A 12,057-nucleotide genomic window follows, 5' to 3' on the forward strand; every position below is an offset into this window, starting at 1 on the left:
TTGCTCCGGACACTGCGAGAGGGCTGTACAAGCAATGATCACACGCACGGCACAGCGGACACACCAGGAACCGCGGTGTTGGCCGTCGAATGCCGCTAGCTGCGCAGCATTTGTGCACCGCCGCCGTCAGTGTCAGCCAGTTTGCCGTGGCATACGGAGCTCCATCGCAGTCTTTAACACTGGTAGCATGCCGCGACAGCGTGGACGTGAACCGTATGTGCAGTTGACGGACTTTGAGCGAGGGCGTATAGTGGGCATGCGGGAGGCCGGGTGGACGTACCGCCGAATTGCTCAACACGTGGGGCGTGAGGTCTCCACAGTACATCGATGTTGTCGCCAGTGGTCGGCGGAAGGTGCACGTGCCCGTCGACCTGGGACCGGACCGCAGCGACGCACGGATGCACGCCAAGACCGTGGGATCCAACGCAGTGCCGTAGGGGACCGCACCGCCACTTCCCAGCAAATTAGGGACACACCAGGAACCGCGGTGTTGGCCGTCGAATGCCGCTAGCTGCGCAGCATTTGTGCACCGCCGCCGTCAGTGTCAGCCAGTTTGCCGCGGCATACGGAGCTCCATCGCAGTCTTTAACACTGGTAGCATGCCACGACAGCGTGGACGTGAACCGTATGTGCAGTTGACGGACTTTGAGCGAGGGCGTATAGTGGGCATGCGGGAGGCCGGGTGGACGTACCGCCGAATTGCTCAACACGTGGGGCGTGAGGTCTCCACAGTACATCGATGTTGTCGCCAGTGGTCGGCGGAAGGTGCACGTGCCCGTCGACCTGGGACCGGACCGCAGCGACGCACGGATGCACGCCAAGACCGTGGGATCCTACGCAGTGCCGTAGGGGACCGCACCGCCACTTCCCAGCAAATTAGGGACACTGTTGCTCCTTGGGTATCGGCGAGGACCATTCGCAACCGTCTCCATGAAGCTGGGCTACGGTCCCGCACACTGTTAGGCCGTCTTCCGTTCACGCCCCAACATCGTGCAGCCCGCCTCCAGTGGTGTCGCGACAGGCGTGAATGGAGGGACGAATGGAGACGTGTCGTCTTCAGCGATGAGAGTCGCTTCTGCCTTGGTGCCAATGATGGTCGTATGCGTGTTTGGCGCCGTGCAGGTGAGCGCCACAATCAGGACTGCATACGACCGAGGCACACAGGGCCAACACCCGGCATCATGGTGTGGGGAGCGATCTCCTACACTGGCCGTACACCACTGGTGATCGTCGAGGGGACACTGAATAGTGCACGGTACATCCAAACCGTCATCGAACCCATCGTTCTACCATTCCTAGACCGGCAAGGGAACTTGCTGTTCCAACAGGACAATGCACGTCCGCATGTATCCCGTGCCACCCAACGTGCTCTAGAAGGTGTAAGTCAACTACCCTGGCCAGCAAGATCTCCGGATCTGTCCCGCACTGAGCATGTTTGGGACTGGATGAAGCGTCGTCTCACGCGGTCTGCACGTTCAGCACGAACGCTGGTCCAACTGAGGCGCCAGGTGGAAATGGCATGGCAAGCCGTTCCACAGGACTACATCCAGCATCTCTACGATCTTCTCCATGGGAGAAAAGCAGCCTGAATTGCTGCGAAAGGTGGATATACACTGTACTAGTGCCGACATTGTGCATGCTCTGTTGCCTGTGTCTATGTGCCTGTGGTTCTGTCAGTGTGATCATGTGATGTATCTGACCCCAGGAATGTGTCAATAAAGTTTCCCCTTCCTGGGACAATGAATTCACGGTGTTCTTATTTCAATTTCCAGGAGTGTATTTCAAATAACATTCACGGGCAATGGCTTGGACACCAACATCGTACCAAAGTGATCATACGAACTACGCAAATGAGATGGAAGAAATGTTAAAGGAGGAATTGTAGATTCAAATTCACTAAAGGATGTAAATGGTGCGAGTGCTGCCGAGAGCATTGTTCCCAGCTTTAATAAAATGGTTAAGACTTTGTGGAGCTCTGGTCTACCCATTCTTCAAGTCAATAATTAAGACTGGCGGGAATAATATACCAGATATCGATAGGGGAAGCGAGCCAAAATGAAGGCTGTATCTGTACGGCCTGACGACATGAACAGCAGATAAGCTGCTGCTCGCTCAGTTTTATTTCAGTTCTTCTATTCGAAATTCAGACTCATACGAAGACCGTGTTGCGGTTAATCATAGTATTATATTGAAAACATTATTAGCGATGTGCTTCCTCACAATTCGTTTTGAGCTTGGTTGAGATATCAAAACGCCGTAGTAGCAACTCCATGGAGGTAGTGAACAGCTAAACAACAGTTAAATACATATTTTCTTCTGCTGGGATACACCAAAAACTGTGTTAATGTGAAATTAGGAACTGTGATGGAGGTGCCACGTTCCTCTACCCACTTGGGCGAACGGAGACAAGCCTTTTACAAAGGTACTGCTGACAATACACGGCGGCGTGAAACATCGTGACTTGTCGGCGGATGCTGCCAGAGCTCGGGTCTGAGTGAAACAGTATGGTGTCTCCTGTGACAGCTGGTGATAAGCTCGCAGCTCCACGGCAACGTGTGAGAATCGTTCCTACGCGCATGTGCTTAGCCACAGGCTCGGCAGCAGCTGGTGCGCCACACGCTCAGCGCTATCGTAGCACGAAGTAACAGGAGACAAGCACGCTATACGTCGGCTAGACGATTGTTTTCCGAAACCACGTTACATAGTTAAGGTTTTCGACACCAGTAATATTTGGTAGTTATTAATAACCGATATTTATAAGTGCTGCCATTGGCTTTTAGAGAATGGACCTAGCAGACACCCCATGTTCTGAAGGTAATGGAATTTGTGGTTTACATATTGTAAGCTGCATTCAGCGAATAATAACCGTCTAAGTTATGTGCTACCAGTTATAAAGACAGCTGCAATAATCGGTTATGCGTCGAGTTAAGACCTTTCTCACCACGTCTGCTGCCATCGTGCTGTGTTCTTGATGAGCTAAATCCGAAAGAGCTGAACTCCTATTCAGGAGGGCAGAGGTTCTGATTTAGGTTAACTGATATTTCAGCGAATTCCTTATTCGTTTGAAATGGGGAAGCTACTTTTCTTCCCCCTCTTTCCGCAGTGTGAGCTCCTGCTCCGTTTCTAATCTCCTCTTGAACGGGGCTTTAAACCCTAACAATTGCTACGTTCTTCGATGGACTAGCACCTGCCACGGGTGAACAAGTGTCCACACCAACAACGAAAAGTAAATAGCAACATCCGTAATCATGTCGTTCAAACATAACATGCAAGTGTTGCAGCATCAAAGCTTGAGCGAATATCCCTATATCATTATGCAATATATGCGTAACTGTGATCAAAAAGGTCTCACGTACTTTCTTGAAAAACGTGCCGAGAAAAATTAAAAAATAGGGACTGGTTCAAAGCAAACTATTGGTCAGATTCAAACTGAGGAAATCTGTCAAGAGACTACTTATTTACTAACCTGTCTAGCATAATCAAATGCTTCTGTGTCAAAATCGAAATACTACAAGCCGAAAACTAAAACTGAAATTAGAGATCAAATATGTATACGTCTACTACTCGAAGTGATATCGAAAGTAAGAGAAAAGATCCATAAATGCAGGACGTCCTCCACGAAAAGACCGGGATTAAAATACGTAGGACGAAATAAAGCACATCAAAAAAACGTTTTTGCACAACCTCGGTTCCGGGAGTTCCGGGACCGATACAGAAAATTGGAATAGAGACCAACATAAACATCATTTCCACCCTTGCTATTGCTCATGAAAACCACACATTGCATGTTGTACCACCATATAGCGAGACCTACAGAGGTGGTGGTCCAGATTGCTGTACACACCCGTGCCTCTGATACTCAATAGCACGTCCTCTTACATTGATGCATGCCTTTATTCGTCGTAGCATACTATCCACAAGTTCATCACGGCACTGTTGGTCCAGATTGTCCCACTCCTCAACGGCGATTCGGCGTAGATCCCTCAGAGTGGTTGGTGGGTCACATCGTCCGTAAACAGCTCTTTTCAATCCATCCCAGGCATGTTCGAAAGGGTTTCATGTCTGGAGAACATGCTGGCCACTCTAGTCGAGCGATGTCGTTATTCTGAAGGAAGTCATTTACAAGATGTGCACGATGTGGGCGCGAATTATCATCCATGAAGACGAATGCCTCGCCAGTATGCTGCGGACAGGGTTGCACTATCGGCCGGATGATAGTATTTATGTATCGTAGAGCCGTTACAGCGCCTTCCATGACCACCAGCGGCGTACGTAGGCCCCGCATAATGCCACCGAAAACAGCAGGAAACCTCCACCTTGCTGCACTCGCTGGACAGTGTGTCTAAGGCGTTCAGCTTGACCGGGGTGCCTCCAGACACGATTGTCTGGTTGAAGGTATACACGACACTAACCGGTTAAGAGAACGTGATGCCAATCCTGAGCGGTCCATTCAGCATGTTGTTGGGCCCATCTGTACCGCGCTGTATGGTGTCGTGGTTGCAAAGATGGACCTCGCCATGGACGTCGGGCGTGAAGTTGCGCATCCTGCAGCCTATTGGGCACAGTTTGAGTCGTAACACAACGTCCTGTGGCTGTATGAAAAGCATTATTCAACATGTTGGCATTGCCGTCAGGGTTTCTCCGAGCCATAATCCGTAGGCAGCGGCCATGCACTGCAGTAGTAGCCCTTCAGCGGCCTGAGCGAGGCATCTCATTGACAGTTCCTGTCTCTCTGTATCTTCTCCATGTCCGAACAACATCGCTTTGGTTCTTTCGGACACGCCTTGACACTTCCCTTGTTGAGAGACCTTCCTGGCACAAAGTAACAAAGCGGACGCCATCTAACTGCGATATTGACCGTTTAGGCATGGTTGAACTGCAGACAGCATGAGCCGTGTACCTCCTTCCTGGTGGAGCGACCGGAACTGATCGGCTGTCGGCCCCCCTCCGGTGTTCATACATCGTTCTTTACATCTTTGGGCGGCTTTAGTGACATCTCTGAACTGTCAAAGGGACTGTGTCTGTGATACAGTATCCACAGTCAACGTCTATCTTCTGGAGTTCTGGGAACCAGGGTACTGCAGAACTGCAGAACTTTTTTTCGTGTGTGTACCTAAATGAAAGCTGAAACTATCAATCAAATAACCATCTACGTATTCGTTATTGCTTGAAGTAATACCGAAAATAAGGCAAAATGTCAAAACGCGTAGAACACTCTACAGTGTATATTCAGCGAAAAGGAGGGCATTAAAATAATCAGGAAAAAGTAATACTTGACATAATATTAAAGTAACAAGAACAATAAGTAACATTTTGTTGACTGAAAATGAATCACTAGAAGACTGTCAGAGATTTATAGAAATCACCAACAAAGCTACTTACTCGGGTGCCGTTGCCTTAAGTCAGAAGACCGATTCTGGCCATTTTCGAGGTTCCAGACGAAAAGAAAGACAAAGAACTTCTAGATGAATCACGAGCCATCATAAAGAAAAGAAATTCAGACCAGTGTAATCATTTTTGGAACAGGAGTAGCCAACAGAAACTAAATACCCGACCAGTGTAAAGCTTTCGAGACAAGACTTAAAAAAATAGAAAAAAAGTTGAGATAGGGTTTTAATACGTCAGTTCTTATGCATGGTCTCCCTCAATCGAGGACAACGTTCAGAAATTTCATACAGCCATGTGAGAATGTCGGAAAAGTCCTTCTTTGAGATGTTGATCACATTGGCTTGAATGTCAATTATGTCGCCAAAGCATTCATGTAAATTTCTGTACTTTGTCGTTTTGTCGTAGATTCGTGTTGTTAACACCAAGTTTCGTTCCACGTGATGTTTTTTCCAGGTAAGAGTTGTCCCCGTTCAGTATTTTAATCTACTAGTGGCAGGCGTCCAGGGTAGTTTTTGTTCGGGAGTCAAGGCATGCGGGACAGACTTTGAACACACATCTCTCTTTTACAGAACATTCTGAAGAGTGTCTTGAACATTTGATTTAGAAATGTTGCTCCATTGTGATTTGCGACACATTAACGTTGACATATTATGCCCACGTGTCCCCAACGTAACACTGCCGGCTCACAACTAATTGGTTTGTTGTTTACAGTTGTTAGTTCAGGCTGCCACCATGGTTACTGCTCTTAATTCGCCTCTATGCCAGGAATAAAACCAGTCTCGGAATTTCCTTGACGGACAGTGTACACAACTTTCTTGATATCAGCCCAAAATTCGAAAACCTTTTCCCTCTCAGGCAAGGGGATTTAATGCCCTGAACATTAAGCATTATATTACACTGTCATGATGTTACTAGTGTCCTGATTTAAGCCGCATCACGAAGTTTTACAAGGAGGGAAATGGAATCTGTGGTAAATCTGCATAATGAAGTCACCCCCAGAAGTATTGTAAGATCCTAGGGGCCATGGAAAAGTTTATCCCATGAGCAACAAAGAACAAAGGAAAAAACGTTAAACGTAGAGTATCTGACTATTGTGGGTGCCTAACTGATACGACAGACTATTCGTATCGATGCATACAAAGTGGACAGAGGGGACTCACACAAATAATCTAGAGGCGATTAATAACAGTTGCATGAATCACATTCAACGCATGTCAGAAACCCTCGTCATCCTGTTGAATGTTATGGGTCACCAGGATTACACGCACTGCAGGAAAACTGAGAAGGGCCTATACCATCAGAACTCATTCCCTGCGTAATACTGAAAACTGATGTCTAGACATGTACAGGTATTAATTCGAAGTTGTCCTAAATCCAATGTACTTCAATGTTGTTCATCCGCTGAAACTGCTGAGTTGTGGTAAATGGTTCGCTTATTAAACACAGAACAATGGTTATACAGAAAACTAGCACGATACTCAAAACCCACTCTAGGGATTGTAGATTATGAGCTGCGTCTAAGAATCTGATCGGTACAGTAACCCTTGTGAAATCCAAATCCATCGCAGTCATCGTCACAGAAATAACAGCGGCTCACAGGGTCTGAGCATTGATAGACAACAACGCGCAAGTGGTCTTCTACTAAACGCGTTGACACCTTTGTTCTGTGTCGGAAGTAGCTATTGGTGTCAATTGATCCTTCGCGTTCCTAGCTAGTACCGCCGCTCCTTGTGTAGACGTGTGATTTGCGTGTCGCTAGTGTTAGTACCGCGCGAACCCGATTACAAGTATCGATATCCGAATCACTGGATACAGCAGAAACGAAAGTTATTTCATTGGGTCACATTTCTGACTCAGTTCCTGAGCAGACACCAAGAAATTGAAGACTACCTACGAAACACAACTGATATTATTGACGAACACAACATGAAAGTCAACAGTTTGATGCAAATCACGTAATCCCCGTCAGGCTATCATAGTTTACGTTTTCCGCGAATTCCCTGCTGCAGACAAATGCCAGGATGCTTCCTTTGAAAGTTTCCTTTTCCATCCTTTCGTAATCTGAGCCTGTGCGCCGTCTCTGGTGACCGCCCTACCAACGAGACATTAAATTCTAATCTTCCTCTCTTCTTTTACAGTTTAAATTCACATTTATATTTACATACATTCCCTGCAAGCCACCAAACGTTCCATGGCGTAGTGTACCTTCTACCACTGCTAGTTATTGCCTTTCCACTGCTGGTCATTAACTTTCCTGTTTCAGTCACAAGTGGAATGCGGGAAAAACGACTGCCTATACACCTCCGTACAACCCCTAAATTCTTTTATCTTTTCGTTGTGATCCTTACGCGATATGTACGTTGTTAGCAGTAGAATCGTTCTTCAATCAGTTACAAATGCCGGATCTTTCCGCTTTATCAATAGTGTTTGATGAAAATAACGTCGTCTTCCCTCCAGAGTCCCATTTGAGTTCAAGGACCATCTCCGTCATAGCCGCGTGTTGATCGAAACTCCCAGGAGCAAATCTAGCATTATGCCTCTGAATTGCTTCCTGAGCTTCCTTTAATCTGACCTGGTGAACATCCCAAACACACAACTAATACTCAAGAATGGGTAGCACAGGTGTCTTATCTTCTGTCATCTTTATGGATCAGCTACACTTTCCTAAGATTCTCCCAACGAACCGAAATCGAGTATTCGCCTTCCCTACAATCGAGCTGATACCCTCGTTATTCTTCATATCGCATTTGTAACGTTACGCCTAGATATTTAATAAACGTGACTGTGTCAAGCATCACACGACTAATACTGTAATCTCACTTTACAGGATTGATTTTCCTTCTCGTCTACATTGAGCTACATTTTTCTGCTTTTAAAGCTGGCTGCCATTCATCACACTAAATAGAACTTATGTCTAAGTCATTTTATATACGCCTCCAATCACACAACGTTGACGCCTCCCCATATGCTGAAGCGTTATTAGCTAAATGTTGCAGTTTGCTCATCAAGCAATGCGTCAGATCGTTTATGTTTACAGAAAACGGGAGAGGCCCTATCGCACTTCCCTGAGACCCTCCTGTCCGTACCCTTGCCTCTGATGAACACTCGCCATCCAGGACAACTTACATATCTGGGAACCAACTCCGTATGCTCAGACTTTCGTAAACAGCCAGCAGACGGGCATTGTGTCAAACTCTTTCAGGAAATCTAGAAATATGGAACCAGCCCGTTGTTCTTCATTCATAGTACCCGAGAAGTATCGCGAGGAAAGAGGAAGCAGAACGATGTTCCCCACTGAGACTACGAAACTCAAAACTGTCATAAACCAAATTAACAATATTTTCGTATCTGGTTGCATTCTAAGTAATCCCCATCAGAATTGAAAAAATTTAAACGAAATCAGGCCTGGAAATAACTAAAGACAATTGAACCAAATTATATATCTCAAGAAAATCTGATGAAACCAGAATCAACTGAATCGAATCAACCAAAATCAACTACAATTTCGAGCACCACACTGTCAAAGTCCACCGAAATCGTGAAGCTCACCTCTAAATGCTGCAGTTCCGACACTGAATACGAAGAGGGTTCTAAAGACCCACCCCGATACTTGCTCTTTAGTATAATAATGAAAATATGGCAAAATAATTAAATATTGTTCACTAGTTATTAGCATAATGCAAATACTTAATGAGACCATTGTAAACCCTAAGGCATATGACTATGCCTGCGTTTGGTATGTTATTTTGTAACACACTGATTTAATGACTTAGTTAGTTTAATTCGTTAATAGTCACTGGTCTAAACAGGGGAATGTGCAAACTGCCGGCCGGAGTGGCCGAGCGGTTCTAGGTGCTACAGTCTGGAACTGCGCGACCGCTGCGGTTGCAGGTTCGAATCCTGCCTCGGGAATGGATGTGTGTGATGTCCTTAGGTTAGTTAGGTTTAAGTAGTTCTAAGTTCTAGGAGACTGATGACCTCAGCAGTTAAGACCCTTAGTGCTCAGAGCCATTTGAACCATTTGAACTGACGGTCGTATGAGCCGAGACGGGCACATTTTCTAAACTTGTCATAATTACAGAAGCCACGATGTCTCTATGCGACAATAGACGCTAATAGTATCTGCACTTTTCTAATCCTCAATTGGAATGCTATAGCATCACTGACAAAATAATTCAGCTGCAGTCCTTTCTAGACCGGAAAGCCATGGATGTCGCCTGTATTCCGGAGACGCATCTATCACCGACCGATCGATTCAAGATGCGAGATAACTTGGTCCATAGGGTCGATCGGCAGGAGTTTCCGTCCTCGTGAGACGGAGGGTTTGCCACCGGACGATCGATATGCCAAATCTGGTTACGGTCGAGGCTGCCGGGAGATAAATAAAAGTAGAGAATCATGCCATGGCAATAGTGCAAGCTTACGGGCGTCCCTAAGTATACATACACAAACAGGACCTTCATGGATTGGTAGGCAACAATGAGCGAGTAATAAAAGTAAAGGACTTGAACTCCATATATGGCGACTGGTGTTGTAATACCGAATATGACAGTGGACGGAGACTGAGAGAGTTTGTAGAGGGCAATCCCTCCCACCACCCTCCCCCCGTGAGGGTAATCGCTTCTGGGGAATTCCCTCACATCTCCTGCCAAGCCTAAAACAGATATCATGGATATCTCCCTGTGCAAGGGCCTCCCTTAAAGGACTGCAGCAACAGTCCACTATGAGCCGGACTCAGTCTACAACCTGATTGTCCTGGAATGTGTCAATGTCGAAGACATGGTCGTGCTTAGGCGGCTTGAAGCCCAAGTGAAAGAAAGGTTACAAGAGCACAGAGGTCTCTGCTGGAATGAAGGCTTAGAAACGCAGAAAGAGCTATGAACCAATTATGGAGGATCATGAAAATGCAGAAGGCTACTCCCAGGGTAGACAGGCCACTCCGAGGATAAAATAGGTTCAAATGGTTCTGAGCACTATGGGACTTAACTTCTGACGTCATCAGTCCCCTAGAACTTAGAACTACTTAAACCCAATCAGCCTAAGGACATCACACACATCCATGACCGAGGCAGGATTCGAACCTGCGACCGTAGCGGTCACACGGTTTCAAACTGTAGCGCCTTGAACCGCTCGGCCACCCCGGCCGGCGGATAAAATAGACTAGTTTATGAAGATGAAGAGAAAGCAGAGGTACTGGCAAAATTGCTCGATTTACAATTCCGAGTGGTTCAGTTGAAGCAAGAGAGGTCAGAGACAGAATTTACGCCGCTTTTCGATAGCCTTGTGTGTGCATACATAAGATGACCAGGAAAAAACAAATCCCACAGTCCTGACAAGGTCCGTAACCTACATCCAAAACATCTACCTCCTACCGAAATGACATACCTCACCATTGTACACAACCTATAGCTCTCTTTAACATATTTACTACTGCCTGGAAAAACACTCAGCTTATAACCTCACCTAAATCAAATAAGAGCCCAATCCTTCCCCAAATCTATAGATACATTTCACTCCTGTGCCTTCTAGGCAAAGTACTGGAGAGTCTCATCCACAGAGACCTCACCAAATTCCTGCATGGCAAGAACATAGTCACACCTGAGCAGTTTGGCTTCCGTCCAGAACATAGTGCCGTTCATCGATCCCTACATATGGTGGAATACGTATCACGGCGAGGGATAAAAAACATAATACAAGAGCGGTCTTTCTCGACATCGAGAAAGCGTTTGATAAGGTCTTGCTTGATGGCTTAATTTACGCAGTGTCTGAGTCAGACATTTTAGGACACATAATGGGCCTGACTGACCAAACCTGGCTGGGAGACAGTACTCTGTCAGGTGCGGCAGACATGTCAGTGCGATCAGGAACGCTGTGGCCACTGTTCTTCAGGGATCGGTTCTGATCCCCATATTATTCTCCCTATTAGATTAGGAAATGAGGCACTTAAAATAGTAAAGGAGTTTTGGTATTTGGGGAGCAAAATAACTGATGATGGTCGAAGTAGAGAAGATACAAAATGTAGACTGGCAATGGCAAGGAAAGCGTTTCTGAAGAAGAGAAATTTGTTAACATCGAGTATAGATTTAAGTGTCAGGAAGTCGTTTCTGAAAGTATTTGTATGGAGTGTAGCCATGTATGTAAGTGAAACATGGACGATAAATAGTTTGGACAAGAAGAGAATAGAAGCTTTTGAAATGTGGTGCTACAGAAGAGTGCTGAAGATTAGATGGGTAGATCACATAACTAATGATGAAGTATTGAATAGAATTGGGGAGAAGAGGAGTTTGTGGCACAACTTGACAAAAAGAAGGGACCGGTTGATAGACACGTTCTGAGGCATCAAGGGATCACAAATTTAGCATTGGAGGGCAGCGTTTAGGGTAAAAATCGTAGAGGGAGACCAAGAGATGAATACACTAAGCAGATTCAGAAGGATGTAGGTTGCAGTAAGTACTGGGAGATGAAGAAGCTTGCACAAGATAGAGTAGCATGGAGAGCTGCATCAAACCAGTCTCAGGACTGAAGACCACAACAACAATATACATAAACGACGTGCCAAAACTGGCAGGCGTCGAAAAAGCGTTTTATATGCCGACGGTACTTTGGTTTACAGAAACAGCTGCAATCTCAGCTTCATTGTTACAAAGCTACTGGAACATGTAGATCAAA

At 46.0% G+C, this 12,057-nt stretch overlaps 1 non-coding gene across 1 annotated transcript; it reads right to left on the reverse strand.

Annotated features, from left to right (window-relative positions):
- Nucleotides 1-10,448: 10,448 nt before the first annotated feature.
- On the reverse strand, nt 10,449-10,533 carry Trnas-uga. Its single transcript has one exon. It is a non-coding gene; the product is annotated as a tRNA-Ser (tRNA).
- Between the last annotated feature and the right edge of the window lie 1,524 nt (nt 10,534-12,057).

This window comes from Schistocerca americana, chromosome X (genome assembly GCF_021461395.2).
Source record: "Schistocerca americana isolate TAMUIC-IGC-003095 chromosome X, iqSchAmer2.1, whole genome shotgun sequence".
Lineage (NCBI taxonomy): Eukaryota > Metazoa > Arthropoda > Insecta > Orthoptera > Acrididae > Schistocerca > Schistocerca americana.